Source organism: Enhydra lutris, unplaced genomic scaffold (genome assembly GCF_002288905.1).
Source record: "Enhydra lutris kenyoni isolate GAN:26980312 unplaced genomic scaffold, ASM228890v2 scaffoldscaffold18, whole genome shotgun sequence".
Lineage (NCBI taxonomy): Eukaryota > Metazoa > Chordata > Mammalia > Carnivora > Mustelidae > Enhydra > Enhydra lutris.
The window spans coordinates 20,432,097-20,445,476 of NW_019154102.1; the positions used below are offsets into that span (position 1 = coordinate 20,432,097).

The window sequence follows — 13,380 nt, forward strand, 5'->3', positions numbered from 1 at the left end:
GGCACATGACTATTAGATCAAGGGCATATGTGAATTTCCCTCCTAAATATTTTAATATTTGGCTAGGGATCATTTTTCTCTGAAAGCAAGTTAGAGAGTAACATGTACAGTCAAGTCAAGTCACACCAGTTCTCAGCATCTGAAGAATGAGCTCCCTGGTTACCCTCAGACTTATGGCCTTTGGCTCATTTCTTTATGTCTCTCCACTTATTTGTTTTCCCCATCCTGATCTTCTGCTTGTCAGGGAAGCCCAGTCTTCTTCAATAATGAGTGCCAGGCACTACCAGGGAATAACTGAAGCCTCAGAATAAACCAAGGGTCTGGGGTTGATGGGGGGTCACTCTTACCTCGATCTTTGAGATTAAAAACAACCAGATATATTTTGGAGTAGAATTCAGAATTTATACGTTTTATTATAAAACAAGAAACTTAAAATATTTGGGGGCTGTGATTTGGCCCAAACCTAGCCCTTGAGGGTTTGCTCTCACTAAAATTAGGGCTACTATGGAGGCAGTGGGTGCCACCATGTCCTACCTGGAGGAACTTTGAATAACAGTCATCCTTAGTTCCTCATTTAATTGTTATTTCAACTTGCGGTAGGGTTCCTAACCTTGTTTTACAGATGAGGTGGGTGAGGGGACACAAGTTAATGGCCCTCAATTCTTGAGGGACTTGGCATTTGGACCAGAGAATAAACTTACTCCTTGTGGTGTTGGGCAGAGCTGGGTTGGATGGTGCATTCTGCTGGACGTAAGAGTATGGCTTTTGAAACCCCTAGGCTGGGTGGACTTGGAGATGGAGAGCTTTCTCAGCAAGTGGTGTTTAGGCGGGGGCCTTGTAACCCCTTTTGGATGGGGCTGTTAAGGGTGGAAGGTTAAACTAAGATGACCTCTAAAGTCCTGGCTTCGTCACTTCAGGGTACATCAGAATTCCTCAGGAAGCTCGACAACATGCATATTCTTAATGCCACTCACCCCTGATTCTCATCCAATGTGACAGAATTGGGCCCAGGAGAATGCATATTTAATAGGTTCCCTGGATGATTGTGATTCAGATGTTTCTTGGACCTTGCTTTGAGAAACTAAGCTTTAGAAAGACTTATATGAATATATGCATGCTTGATAAATTGAGTAAAGTATTAATGAAAACATGGGACTTCAAGGAACTTGGGCCTGTCGTCATGCTGTAAATAATGTGGTAAAAGCTGACATTGTTCCCATTCTCAAGGACAGCTTTTTATTACGCGCTATCACATGAAATTCCCCCCATAGTTTTACAATGTTTGACACCCCTAGACCAAATAGAGGGTTTAAACCAAATAGGCTTTGTTTATTTTTAAAACTTAATTGAACCTGAGATGGATTACTATATTAAGAAAAATGACCTAGGAATTTAGGATTTGTAAGGCCTGTTGCTTGTTTTATTGGGAGTAGCTTGTTAGTGTTCAGTTGTGTCTGCACTGGACTAAGAGCTTTTGCTACAGGAACCTAAACCATCACCTTTGAAGAATTGTTTTTAAAGGTTCAAGATGTTTGAGGTCAGTAAATTGCCATATTGCTTCTTGGTCCAGATTGCTAGACAAAGAACCCGAGGGAATGTTCTTAGCAGAATGAACCGCAATCAGCTGGAGGGATAAATTGCAGCTATAGGCCAGACTATAATTTGCTCTAGAAAACACCTTCATCAAACCTCCCCCCCATCATTAATCCTTTAAGGCCTACAGTATGAATGGCCCGACTTATAACAGGGCTGCAGGTCCCAAGAGTGGCCTTTTGTCAGGTCCAGTAGAAAGACCTTCCTGCCCTGTGGATTCATTTCTCTGGGTTAAGGCTGTGGATTCATTTCTCTGGGTTAAGGCTCTCATCCCTCCTGTACTGTCCCCCTATCAGAGGTAGCATTAGATTATTACCAGAAACTAACAGAAGGGCTGGTTTGTGAGTGAGAACAAGTTCTCCTGATTTATGTGTACTTGAGTCATCTCCCCTGTAGGAAGTCCTTACTAGATACAGCCCCGCTGGTATAATCAGTCCCTGGCATCCTCCCTCTCACGTCTCTCCAGGGAGCATTTAGGAAGGTCTTTTCTGGGTCCTACCTTGCTTCAGCTTCTGCTGTCGATGATTTTGGATGCTATACAAGAATATGTTTGACTCAGTACTTCTCATCCTTGTTAGTTACATACCCCTTTGAGAATCTCAGTAAAGCTATGGATTGTCTCTTGAGGAAAAGAAACACATATTTGACATTGTTCGTATAATTTCAAGGGGATGGACACCTGTCCAAACCCAATCATGGTACCTAGCAGGTACGTAGATGGAATTGCCCTGAAATTTGGCGGCTTGTCAAAATTTTAGAATGGATTTGCGTTTGTTCTAGCAATTTGAATTCTGAATTTATCATAAAGATATACTTGGATATGTGTGTAGAGGCCTGTGTACAAGGATATATATACATTGCAGCATTGTTTATAGCAACAGATTGGAAAAGAACCAAATATCTATCACCAAGGGGTGGTTAAATTATGGAACATCCATTCAGTGCAGTATTGTGCAGCTGTTAAAAAATGATGCAGGTTGAGAAAGACAACTATCATATGATCTCCCTGATATGAGGGAGAGGAGATGCAACATGAGGGGTTAAGGGGGTAGGAGAAGAGTAAATGAAACAAGATGGGATTGGAAGGGAGACAAACCATAAGTGACTCTTATCTCACAAAACAAACTGAGGGTTGATGGGGGGAGGGGGGATGGGGGGGTGGGGTTATGGAGATTGGGGAGGGTATGTGCTGTGGTGAGTGCTGTGAAGTGTGTAAACCTGGCGATTCACAGACCTGTACCCCTGGGGATAAAAATATATGTTTATAAAAAATAAAATTAAAAAATATATTAAAAAATGATGCAGGTTGACAGGAACAGATTTGGATGATATCAAAGAATCTTTTTAAAAAACACTTTTTTAAAAAAAGTAAAATATAGGGGCTCCTGGGTGGCTCAGTGGGTTAAGCCTATGTCTTCGGCTCAGGTCATGATCTCAGGGTCCTGGGACCAAGCCCCGCATCGGGCTCTCTGCCCAGCAGGGAGCCTGTTTCCCCCTCTCTTTCTGCCTGCTTCTCTACCTACTTGTGATTTCTCTCTGTCAAATAAATAAGATCTTTTTTAAAAAAAAGTAAAATATAGGATTGCGTAGTATGCTACTACTTTCTTGTAAGAATGATGGAGACTATTGTCTATATGCTTGTTAACGCATTAAATATTTCTGATAGTGTGTACAGGAAAATTATCACAGTGGTAGCCACAACAAGGTGGGGGGGGCAAAGTTCATCCAGATTTATCACTTTATACCATTTTGTATTATTTGATTTTTTAAATAATATTCACATATTATCAATTTTTAAAACATAGAGTTACAGATATCACCTACCCATTTGAAGAGGGAGAATGAAGTAGAAATGGAAAATAAATATATATTATCAAATTTTCCAACTTCAAAATTAATACATGATCATATATTTTCTTTTTTTTTAATTTTTTTTTAAAAGATTTTGTTTATTTGACAGAAATCACAAGTAGGCAGAGAGGCAGGCAGAGAGGCAGGCAGAAAAAGAGGGGGAGACAGGCTCCCCGCCGAGCAGAGAGCCTGATATCCATCCCAGGACCCCGGGATCATGACCCGAGCTGAAGGCAGAGGCTTTAACCTACTGAGCCATCCAGGTGTCCCTATATTTTCTTATTTGTATGCAAAGAGCCAATACGCAATGATGCTTCGGTCTCCAGTGAGCTATAATAGCAATCGCTCGTTTCTCATACATTTCAATTGGGCTGATTTTTCATTTGGCTGCCCTCCACCTAGTTCCAAAAAGAATGTAAGGTGCTTTGAACTGCCTGGTGGAGAAAGCCCTGAATTTACTTGGTCTGATAAGTTCCATATGTTTTTTAGCTGCAGAAACAGAGACAGGAGTAGATGGGATAGGTCCCAGCCTGTAGACTAGATAGACTTGCTAGGGCAGGGCCCTTGGTCAAAGTCCCAGCGGTGCTATCAGATCTTGGGTACTGAGGGGTCTGGCCTTGGCTTCAGAGCTAGACTATGTCTTAGTCTGTGAGGCCCCTGCTTCTTCCTGTTGGAGGGTCCATGTCACAGATATGAATAGCTGATGTTTGCTGGTGTTTTCTAGGAGCCTGGCCCTGTGCCAAACAACTGGAATGTTATTTACTAAATTTTCGTCCATAATACGTGGGTGCTCCCATTATCATCCCCATTGAGTAAGTGAGGAAACTGAGGCACAATCAGGTTCAGTAATTTGCTGGAGGTCACATGCTACATGCAAATGGAGTCAGGGTTTGAATTTGGCAGTCTGGTTCAACTTCCTTTGCTCTACCACCCTGTTGTCCTACATAGTGCAGTAAGAACGGGGAATCGGGGGGCCCCTGGGTGGCTCAGTCAGTTAAGCATCTGCCTTGGCTCAGGTCATGATCCCAGGGTCCTGGGACTGAGCCCTGTGTCGGGCTCCCTGCTCAGCGGGAACTCTGCTTCTCCGTCTTCCACTCCCCCTGCTTGTGTTCCCTCTCTTGCTGTATCTCTCGTCAAATAAAGAAATAAATAAAATCTTAAAAAAAGAAAAAAAAGAATGGGGAATCAGCCTGAAAAGGCAGGGCTGGGAGTTTAAGCTGGCTGTGGGGCTGGACTCTTTCGGCAGGGAGAGGTAGAAACCTGTGTCCGTACCACTTGTCTGAGATGAACTTGATGCCTCCTGGGTCATTCTAAATATCCAGGGGGTCCCATGCGGTAAGTGAGTGAGGAATGTAGCAGATATGAACCAAGACAATGTGCTGCTTTTGATCCCGGGGGCCCAGCCAGGTGGTAGCAAGACTTGGGGCAGCATTTAAAGGCAGGGGAGACAGCCCAGCCCTTTGGGGAAGGGGCTTCAGGTGCAAGGCAGGATGTCAGCAGCTCCTGCCCAACGAATACAGGGCCACCCATCTATCATATAATGTGACAGGCCCTAGAGATTCGAAGGTAAAATACAGACCCTCTCCTTAGGGAGGTAAACAAGCAGATCAATAATTCAAAACTCATAGGACTGTATGATAAATGATTTGGTACACTTTGCACAGACCACAGAACAATAGAGGAGGTGCGCCTAACTCCATCATGGGCGGTCAGAGAAGGCTTCTTGGGGGTGGAAGAGGAGAGATTTATGTACAGGCACAGGGATGACAAAGGCAGGCTCTTACTCACTGGAAGTATGGCCTGTTGATGAGAGCAGGGCTAGTTCCAGATGGGAGAGTGGGAGGGCCCTCAGAAATTAAGGTCATTCTGTAGGCCTGTGGGGGACAGGACCAATCAGTCTTGGGGGACAGGTCCTGGAGGGTCCACAGTCAGAACTACTGTCCCCTATGGTAGATCCTCATTTTCCTTTGCATCTGTTCTGCTGCTTAGCACATTTCTCTAATGCATGTTTTGTTTTAATAAAATGGAAGTGCTGGGTACCAGGAAGGAAATCAAGGCAGAGACTGAGCCTTAGAGAAACAAGACTCCCTATTTCCCTGTCCTACACATGGCCAACCGTTCAAGGTTCGGCATGGACACAGTCTTCTTCCCCATTTGACTTAATCTGAGTGAGGGGCCTCTCCAGTATGGATACTCCTCTTTCCCTGTGATTCTCCCGTCACAGGAATATTCACGCCTTACTGTGTCTGATATCCAGCCTGGGCCACCCCCTCATCTCTGAGCTCCTCTGAGGGCAGGAACTACACAGCCCCCATCCCGTGGCCTAGCACAGAAGGTGTGTGTCACTGTGTGTGCTGAATGAATGTATGATTTCCCATGGCCTAGAAAATTGAGTCCAGTGTCCAAGCTCAACCTGTCACAAAATGACCCATTTGTGAAAATCACCTTTCCAGAATTTTGTCTCCTACCACTCTCTTCTGGGTTTAAGTCTCCAGCCCCACTCCAAATGAAGTGTTTTCCAAATCATAGCTGAAGCTTCATTTTTACTGTTCTCTCTCTGCCAGCAAAAGCTTTCACTCTTGAAATCTGTCATTGGAAGCCTAAGTCAAATGAGAACATTTGACTAGGGGTAGGGCAGGTTGGGGACGGGCTCAGTCTCCCATCTCCTACCTTGCAACTCTTGACAATAGTTAGCACCTGCTGCTTTGTCTTTGGATCGGCTGTTTGTCTTACTAGCTTACAAAGCTCCTTGATAGCAAGATACTGTTTCCTCCATCTTTGTTTCTGTCACAATGCCTGGTACCTGATGAGGCAAAATCAATATTTAAGGAAGGACTATGAGTAGGTCTGTACACCTGGTGAGCCGCAGTTTTGGAACTGGGGTCTCATCCAGGGACCACCTGTGTGAGAACCAGGGCCCGGAACAGGATGTGAGGGGGATCACCTGAGGTGCTTATTGAAAATGGGTTCAATAAGGTCTTTGGGCCCTATCCGAGATTTACTGATTCATGTTCTTGAGTACAGCATCCCTAAAATCTGTATGTCTAAACACTCCTCAGGTGCTTTTGCTGCACACTAAAATTTGAGAACTTTTCCTAGGTATCATGTTAGGTGTCTTACAGTCTATATTACAATTAGGATCCTTTTGAAGCATAGCTCCAGACATGGCGTCCTGATAGCATCCAAGTCCAGAAGAAAAAAGGAAGGCTAATCTCTGTCTTTTTAATCTGGAAGAAGTCTTTCTCTGAAGCCTCTTGGTAGGCTTGTTCTTATTTCTCCTTGGCCTGAAATGGGTCAGTTGGCCACTTGAAAACCATTTGTTGCCATTGGAATAGGGTTGCCTTGGACCAATTATTATTTCTTCCTGGGATGAGTACTACATTCCTGGTTTTCCAAACCACAAAAACTCAGTGAAAGTTCTCTTAATGAGGAAGTAAGGTATGATGGGGGTTGACATTATTAGTGATCTTCTCAGAAATCCTGCACAATAGTCACTACTATGTCACTTATATGTCAGCATAGAGTTGCTCTGTTAGGTGGAGTTAAATCTGGAGCGCAGAGCAGAGACTGGAATTTGGCTTATGTTCTGGATTCCCAGCATAATGGAATGATCTCCATTACAGCCTCTGCTAGCATGTGGGAAGAGAATTGAATTCAGAGTCTCACAGATATCATAAAATAACAGTTCAGGTTTGCCAGGAGAAATGCACGTTTGCAGTGAATGGTTTCAAGAACTCTATTTAAATAATCTTTGACAAACACTTTTCCTGACTCATATTTATACAAATATTTTTAAAAAGTGTTAATTGTGACTCTTCCCATTAATATAATTTTTCCTGTTTTTTACCCCCATTCCCTTATACTCACTTGATGTATGATCAGGAATGGGAATCTACACTTAGGAATGACCATGGAGCATTTTGAGGACCTTTTTGAGCATCAGTAGTTAGAATCTAGAATCATTACTGTAGAGCAGTAGTTCTCAAATTTGAGAATGCATCAGAATCACCTGCCTAGGTGGCTTGGAGGGTTAAGCCTCTGACCTGCTCAGGTCATGGTCTCAGGGTCCTGGGATTGAGCCCCACATTGGGCTCTCTGCTCAGCAGAGTGCCCACTTCCCCCTGTCTCTCTGCCTGCCTCTCTGCCTACTTGTGATCTCTGTCTGTCAAATAAATAAATAAAATCTTAAAAAAACAACAACAACAAAAATCACCTGGTGGGCTTCTTACAAACCAAATTGCTGGACCCTACCCTCAGAGTTTTGTAGGTGTGGTGTTGGGCCCAAGAATGTGTACTTTTAACAAGTTCCCAGTTTCTGATGACATTGGTCTGGAAACTACACTTTTATAAACACTGAATTGTATGAACTTCTTTTAGGTTGAAATACTGGTCTATTATTTATTGAAAAGATAAAGGTAATTGTGGACTTGGCATATTCTACTCTTTCCAGGTTCTCTTGAGCTCCCTATTATAGCTGTCCTGGGGCCTCCTAGAGGAGGAGACTGGATTCCCTGTGTTTTCTGTGCTTTGGTGAATCTATGGAAGGCTTATTCCTTGGAACTGAGAGGGTGGAGTGACACCCACACACCCTCCCTCCGGGCCAGGCATGGTTGTAAAATTACTGAGACACACAAGTTGAAATCTGATACGGTTCCACATATGACATACCTACTAGCCAAATTCAGAGACAAGAAGTAGAGTGATGGTTAGCAGGGGCTGAAGTAAGGGAGAAATGGGGAGTTATTATTGAACGGGTACAGAGTTTCTGTTTGGGATGATGGAAGAGTTCTGGAAATGGATAGTGGGGATGGTTGCGTGACATGGTGAATGTAATTAATACCACTGAATTGGGGCGCCTGGGTAGCTTAGTGAGTTGAATGTCCAACTCTTCGTTTTGGGTCTGGTCATGGTCTCGGGGTCTTGGGGTCATGGGATCAAGCCCCACATTGGGCTCCCTGCTTAACAGGGAGTGTGCTTTTCTCCCTCTGTCTCCACCCCTCCTACTCATGCTCTCTCTCTTCAATAAATAAATAAATCTTTAAAAAAAATACCACTGAATTATACACTTAAAACTGGTTAAAATGGTAAACTTTGTTATGTTTATTTTGTCACAATTTGAAAAAAATCTTGCTTTCTTTACTATTCTGTCTCCCAGTAGTGTGCTGGAGCGTCCTTCTATCAGCCTATTAGAAGTGATTGTTAGGGGACCTGGGTGGCTCAGTGGGTTATCTGCCTTTAGCTCAGGTCATGATCCCAGGGTCCTAGGATCAAGCTCCACGTTGGGCTCTCTGCTCAGGGGGGAGCCTGCTTCCTCCCCTCTCTCTCTCTGCCTGCTTGTGATCTCTCTTTCTCTGTCAAATAAATAAATAAATTAATTAATTTTTTTAAAAAAAGTTTTTATTACAGACCTTTCCCAACATACACCCAAGTGGGAGAATAGTAAAATGGACCTCTGTGTTTATTCATCACCCAGCTCAACAGTTACACTATTTCACCAAAAAAAGAGAATTTCCAACTATTTAAGTAATAAGAGGGAGGAATACAAAGGAAAAGATGGCCAGATATGATTGAAACTTTTTCTTCCAAATTTTGGCTTTATTGAGTTAAAAGGATAGGATCAAATTGGCAAAATACTTAATAATACATTTTAGACATAAAATATTAAATTTTATAACATAGGAATAATTTCTGTAAATTTTAGTAAAGCACCAAGATGCTAAAAATAGGTGAAAAATTATCTAAAATAGAAACAGATAATACACAGAGAAGAATGGGAGTTGAAAAAAGGGAGTCAGTGTTCCTACTATTGATTTTAAAAAGCAAGTTAAATCAATAATAAGATTTAGTATTGTACTCAAATATTACGTTATAAAGAAATAAAGCAAGCAAGCTTATGGCTAGCTGGGGTTTGGATGTCCTTGTAAATTTGGAGGACAACTGGAAATATTCATAAGTATCAGATATCACAAGAAATACGTCAAAAAGAAGAATAAAATATCTTGGAAAGCTAAATATAAAGATTGTAGCTATGGTTTTAAAACCTGAACAACCAATAGTAGGGACATTGAATAAATTACAAGATATCAATATAATGGAAGAGTGTAATTTTAGTACAGTGACCCATATGGTGATTGTGTGAAGTATGAAAAATTAAGAGGAAAGAGTAGAACACGATATCCTATACATACTGTGATTACAATTAAAATATTGACACAAATAGAAATAATAGTAGATGGTAAGTTTACATTGTTTTAAAATGTCCTTCTCAGTGCTTAAAGTTGATTAAATAATTTACAAAATAAAAGGAAAGGGAAATAGGGGATTGCTTAAGGCCTCACAGTCTCTACTACTTTCTCTGAAAGTTAGTCTTTTCCATTCATTGTCAGGGGAAAGGTCCATAATTTTCAGCATTGCAATGGAAAATTTTACTTCTATCTGTATTCTGGTGGGTTTATGAAACAAGTTTCTCAGCTCACCTAGGCAATTTAATAACAGCTGGAGGGCAGGAGAGGTTAACAGTGACAGGTAAAAGTACCACTAACTGCCTTATATTGTTACCCACTATAAAATCCTGAGGTTGCTAAAACAGAAATGAAAGTATAATCAATAAACCAAATGATAAATTTTACTATATAAGTTATATTAAATTCTCATTTAATTTAAATTTACCAGATTTAAACTTTCTGTTGCTATATTCTGTTGCTAAGACAGAAATAAAATTATAATAAATAAACCAGATAAATTTTCTGTCATGTACATTTATTATCTTTACTATTCAAAAATAAGAAAGGTTATTTTTAAAAAGCTAGCCAGTGTTTTCTGTTTTATCTTTCCTGTGATATTTCCTAAGGTGGTAATACTAAATTTTTTATGATCTCTGCAGATAGTCTCCATTTCTTTTAAAAGGATTCCTGGCTGGAGGATTCTATTTTTTATGAAAACAAGAAACCCCACAAAAACAATTTAGTTGAAACCAAACAATAGTGAAAAGAAAGATATTTAGATATGAGTTGGTGAGTCCTCTTAAATACATATGTATGTTTTACAAATCTAAAATGTCTTGCCTCTTGATTAAATAAAGGAAGGGAAAGGATTGATCATAGAAAATTAACCTGGGCCTGATACGCTGAGTACAAAATATTTAAGCCAAACTCTTTAGTCTCAAAGGATTTCTTGATGTTATTACACTAGTCATTTCCCCCTTCCTATTAATTAATTACTTAAAGATTTTATTTATTTATCTATTTAGGAAAGAGGGAGCACCAGTATGGGGAGGGGCAGAGGGAGAAGGACAAGCAGACTCCCCACTGAGTAGGGAGCTTGACCCAGGGCTCCATCCCAGGATCCTGAGATCATGACCTGAGCCTAAGGCAGACCCTTAACTGAGTGAGCCACCCAGGGGCCCCTCCTGCCAATTTAGATGTGTTATTTTGCCAAATAGTGAGGGTGCCCCTTAGTTCCCTGAACTTTCTTTTGAACAATTACATGGATTATTTCCAGGAATAGGCCATCCCTTTAAATATTCTGAGGCCTAATTCCTTTTCTCTTCTTCTCTATAGCATTTTGTCCTAGGCCACATTTTGTGTTTTTCTTTCTATTTTTTTAACACATGAGGAAATGAAAGCACTAAGAAGATGAGCAAGTTTTTTTTTTTTTTTTTTTGTGGTATTTAAAAGTAATCATCTGGTCATTCACATGAAGTGTTTAGAACAGTATCTGACACATAGTACAATAAGCATTCAGCAATAGCTGTAATCATTATTATTAACCAAGGCCAAGTGTGTCTAGAGCAGTGGTATGCAGTAGAAGGACAGAGCAAGGCACAAACGTAAGTCTGAATTATCTAGTAGTCGCATTTTATTTTTATTTTTTTATTTTTTATTTTTTTAAAGATTTTATTTATTTATTTGACAGAGATCACAAGTAGGCAGAGAGAGAGAGAGAGAGGGAAGCAGACTCCCTGCCGAGCAGAGAGCCCGATGTGGGACTCGATCCCAGGACCCTGAGATCATGACCTGAGCCAAAGGTAGTGGCTCAACCCACTGAGCCACCCAGGCACCCCTAGTAGTCACATTTTAAAAAGTTAAAAGAGACAGGTGAAATGACATTTAATAATATAGATTATTTTACATTTTGCCCAGTAGATCTAAAGTATTATCATTTCAACGTCTAGTCAATAGAAAAAAATATTGGAATGTTTTACAGTCTTCTTTTCATACTAAGTCCTAACAGTCTGGTGTGAATATTATATACTGACAGAACATCTGAATCTGAATGCTAAATTTCCATCAGAAATATTTGGTCTGTATTTAGATTTCATATAATTTAATTTTCATGTAGATTCATATACCCAAATCATTTTAAACATATTTAGAAGTTTTCCAGTATCTGAATGGAATGCCAAAAAATAATTTTCCTTTTAATATTTGCATCCACATTGGAAAAAATGGCTCATCTCTTTTAGAATCCATGATTTGACTTTGAAACTAAAAGCGTAACACTTTTTTTTTTTATTAACATATAATGTATTATTAGCCTCAGGGGTACAGGTCTGTGCATCGCCAGGTTTACACACTTCACAGCACTCCCCATAGCACATACCGTCTCCAATGTCCATAATCCAACCACCCTCTCCCTACCCCTCTCCCCCCGGCAGCCCTCAGTTTGTTTTGTGAGATTAAGAGTCTCTTATGGTTTGTCTCCCTCCCGATCCCATCTTGTTTCACTTATTCTTTTCCTACTCCGCAAACCCCCCACATTGCATCTCCACTTCCTCATATCAGGGAGATAATTGTCTTCTCTGATTGACTTATTTCACTAGCATAATACCCTGTAGTTCCATCCACATTGTTGCAAATGGCAAGATTTCATTTCTTTTGATGGCTGCATAGTATTCCATTGTATGTGTGAGTGTGTGTGTGTGTGTGTGTGTGTATCACATCTTTTTTTTTTTTTTTTAAGATTTTACTTATTTATTTGACAGACAGGGATCACAAGTAGGCAGAGAGACAGGCAGAGAGAGAGGGGAGGAAGCAGGCTCCTCACTGAGCAGAGAGCCTGATGCGGGCCTCGATCCCAGGACCCTGAGATCATGACCTGAGCCGAAGGTAGAGGCTTAACCCACTGAGCCATCCAGGCGCCCTGATCACATCTTCTTTATCCATTCATCTGTTGATGGACATCTAGGTTCTTTCCATAGTTTGGCTATTGTGGACATTGCTGCTATAAACATTTGGGTGCACGTGTCCCTTCGGATTACTATATTTGTATCTTTAGGGTAAATACCCAGTAGTGTGATTGCTGGGGTGTAGGGTAGCTCTATTTTCAGCTTTTTGAGGAACCTCCATGCTGTTTTCCAGAGTGGCTGCACCAGCTTGCATTCCCACCAACAGTGTAGGAGGGTTCCCCTTTCTCTCCATCCTTGCCAGCATCTGTCATTTCCTGACTTGTTAATTTTAGCCATTCTGGCTGGTGTGAGGTGGTATCTCATTATGGTTTTTATTTGAATTTCCCTGATGCCGAGTGATGTGGAGCACTTTTTCATGTGTCTGTTGGCCATCTGGATGTCTTCTTTGCAGAAATGTCTGTTCATGTCTTCTGCCCATTTCTTGATTAGATTATTTGTTCTTTGGGCATTGAGTTTGATAAGTTCTTTATAGATTTTGGACACTAGCCCTTTATCTGATATGTTGTTTGCAAATACCTTCTCCCATTCTGTCAGTTGTCTTTTGGTTTTGTTAACTGTTTCCTTTGCTGTGCAAAAGCTTTTGATCTTGATGAAGTCCCAATAGTTCATTTTTGCCCTTGCTTCCCTTGCCTTTGGCGATGTTCCTAGGAAGAAGTTGCTGCAGCTGAGGTTGAAGAGGTTGCTGCCTGTGTTCTCCTCAAGGATTTTGATGGATTCCTGTCTCACATTGAGGTCCTTCATCTATTTTG

At 41.0% G+C, this 13,380-nt stretch overlaps 1 protein-coding gene across 1 annotated transcript in view; it reads left to right on the forward strand.

Moving 5' to 3' along the window:
* LOC111147988 (annexin A4) overlaps window positions 1-13,380 on the forward strand; it is a 72,284-nt gene that overhangs the window by 1,291 nt on the left and 57,613 nt on the right. The window lies entirely within an intron of this gene.